Source organism: Humulus lupulus, chromosome 2 (genome assembly GCF_963169125.1).
Source record: "Humulus lupulus chromosome 2, drHumLupu1.1, whole genome shotgun sequence".
Lineage (NCBI taxonomy): Eukaryota > Viridiplantae > Streptophyta > Magnoliopsida > Rosales > Cannabaceae > Humulus > Humulus lupulus.
Window position 1 is genome coordinate 175,726,846 of NC_084794.1, and position 3,434 is coordinate 175,730,279.

Consider the following 3,434-nt stretch of genomic DNA (forward strand, 5'->3'; position numbering starts at 1 on the left):
GAATGGCATGACATTATAGCAATATAGCCCTTTATCCGTGATGAAGCTCGTGTGTTCTTGGTCGAGGGCATGCATGGGAATCTGGTTATATCCAGAATAGGCATCCATGAACGACATCAGGCCGTGCCCCACCGTGGCATCCACGAGCTGATCAATCCTCGGTAGCGGAAAACAGTCTTTCGGGCAAGCTTTGTTGAGATCTGAATAGTCAATACAGGTTCTCCACGTCCCATTGGGCTTTGGGACCAACACCGGATTGGCTACCCAGTCAGGGTAAAAGGCATCCCTAATGAAATGGTTTGCTTTTAGCCTGTCAACTTCCTCCTTTAATGCTTTCTTTCTGTCTTCGTCCAGCTGTCTTCGCTTTTGTTGCTTCGGAGGAAAGCTTTTGTCTATGTTTAGTGCGTGGCTCACTACATTTGGGCTTATCCCCACCATGTCTGAGTGTGACCATGCGAAGACATCCTGATTTTTCTTCAGAAAGAAAATTAATTGCTATTTTGTCTCATCTGGGAGGTGTTTTCCGACCTTCACCTTCTTCGAGGGATCAGTTTTCTCGAGATGAATTTCTTCGAGCTCCTCCAATGGTTCGAGGTCAATTTTCTCCTCAATCCTCGGATCAATCTCCTCGTCGATTTCTAGGACCGTTCCGTCTTTATTTTGTATGATAACGAGTGCTTGAGCGCTCGTTTGCTTCTTTCCCCTCAAGGAGATGCTATAGCATTCCCTCCCTGCCAGTTGGTCTCCTTTTAATGTCCCGATTCCGCTAGGGGTCGGGAACTTAAGGGCCAGATGCCTTACTGATGAAACTGCCCCCAGCCCGACCAGGGCGGGTCTCCCGAGCAGCACATTGTAGGAAGATGGTAAGTTCACTACCACGAACTCCATTATCTTGGTCACCGAGACCGGATAGTGTCCCAAGGTCACGGGGAGCTCAATGGATCCCATACAGGCAGTTCCTTCTCCTGAAAAGCCGTACAAGGTGGTTGCAAATGCTTTCAGGTCGCGAAGGGAGAGTCCCATTTTCTCGAGGGTTGCTTTATAAAGGATGTTGACTGAGCTCCCATTATCTATGAGAACTCGGTGAACCCTTTTATTGGCCAACTGAAGAGTAATGACCAGCGGATCATGATGAGGGAACTGGACATGGGAGGCGTCTTCCTCGGTGAAGGTTATTGGCTGTGTTTCAATCCTCTGGCTTTTCGGTGCCCTAGGTTCGGGTTCATAAGGAGACCCGTCCCCTGTCTTTAACTCGTTAACATATCTCTTTTGGGCATTCCTGCCTCCTCCTGCGAGATGAGGCCCTCCCGAGATGGTTATTACATCCTCTCCATCAATCGGCGAGGACCTGTCTTCTTCCCGAGATTGGGAGTTGTTATTTTGTGTCGTCGGAGGCACGGCTACTCTCTGGCCCGTGGCCGTCTGTCCAGTACTCTGGTTTTTGACATACTTCCAGAAGTAACCTCTCAAGATCAACCCTTCGATCTCGTCCTTCAATTGCCGACATTCATCAGTTGTATGCCCGGTGTCCCTGTGGAACCGGCAATACTTACTGGAATCCCTCTTGGATTTCTGATTTCTCATTGGGTCCGGACGTCTAAAGGGGACCTGGTTTTCATTAGCCAGGTATATGGTCTCCCGAGACTCATTGAGCTCGGTGTATACTCTATACACGGAGAAATATCTCTCCCCCTTCTTTTTCTTTCCTCCCTCAGCTTCGGGGTTACTTCCTTCATTATTTTTCCTCTTGGATGGGTTTTCTGTGGCAGATTTTGGAGCTGCTGGGTCCGCTGAGGTTGAGGCAGAGTTGACGTTTATCGTTGTAGTTTCGGACTGGGAGGTGGCTTTGAGCGTCGACCTCGCTTCCTCTACATTGAAAAATCTCTGTGCTCGTCTGTTAAACTCAGTTATTGACCTTACCGGTTTCCCTTTCATGTCGTCCCATAGGGCACTTCCTGGTAATACACCAGCTCGGATAGCCATGAGGTGTCCACTATCATCCACGTCCCGAGCTCGGGCGACTTCCAGATTAAATCTTGTTAGGTAACTTTTTAGTGTTTCGCCCGGCTGTTGTCGGACGTTAGTTAAGGTGGATGCTTCTGGTCTGACCCCCACCATTGCTCTGAACTGCTTCTTAAAGTCTTTAGACAACTGCTCCCATGAGGTTATTGAGTGTCTCTTATACTTTTCGAACCAACTTTTGGCAGGTCCTGCCAATGACGTTGGAAACAACATGCACCTGAGCTCGTAACCCGCGTTACTTGCTCTCATGATAGTGTTGAACGTGCTCAGGTGACTACACGGGTCGGTCTTTCCTTCAAACGTTGGGACGTGAGGAATCCGAAACCCTTGGGGAAATTGAGTGTCAGAAATATGGGGAGCAAACGGCTCGAGCTCCTCATCAGAGTCCTCATATCGACCATTTCCTCGTTCATTCTTTAAAAGCCTAAAGGCTCTTTCGAGCTGATCGATTCTTTCTTGGACTGGGTCAGTAGGAGGTGCTGTCTGGAATTGACTGTCATTGATCATGATTTCGGGCTCGCGTCTCCGTGAGGGATCTCTACGCCTATTCAAGCGATCCCTCAGGTCCGGATTTGCTTGATCTCCATTCCCCCGACTCTGATTCAGATGATTTCGCAGGTTGGGACGATTCTTGCAACTTCTAGTATTTTTACGACCTCAGTTGTGTTTACTGACGGACCTGGTCTCTCCGGACTCATCACTGGTGAAACTCATTGCTCGGTTATTTCGCGATGGATTCTTCCCACGTCACCTCGTCTCCGCAATGCGAGACCGAGACGTCTGACTTCTCTCGGATGGAGCGCCTCTCCGCTCCTGGAAAGTCTCCCTATTTCCTTGTCTTTCCCCCACACGCCCTTGATCCTGATCTCGAACAAGTTGAGCGTTTCTGCGGGGGGGCGAAGGATATCTTATGGGTGACGGAGGGAACCGTATAGGTGATGGTGGCTGCCACCCTTGTCGCGGCCTAGAGGGTCCAGAATTTTCCCGAGACGGGTCAGTCGCGTTCGGTGCGCTCCCAGGAACCTGAGTCCGAGCCTCTGTAGGGGTTCGGTTATTCTCAGTTCCTGCAGGCACTTCCACAGGCGGGTTAGGCGGGACCCGAACTCGAGTACTCCTCTGTGGCCTGGGAGGAGCGGATGGCTCCGCTGGTGCCGGCGGTTGAGTCGGCCTCCTTGTGGCAGCATCTTTTCGTGGACGCCCACGAGGTCTCCGGGGAGGAACATGCACGTCCCTTGGAGGAGGGACTTGGTTTTCGCGCGGAGGCGGGGGCTAAGCCACCTGCGCCTCTGCGGCTATCCTTGTCAACTCCTCATTCCGTTTGTTGGCCTCTGCCAACAGCTGCTTCAACTGCCGGTTTTCTAGTTCCACAATGGGAACGTACCGCTCAGGATTGTAGTACATATCCTCATCTC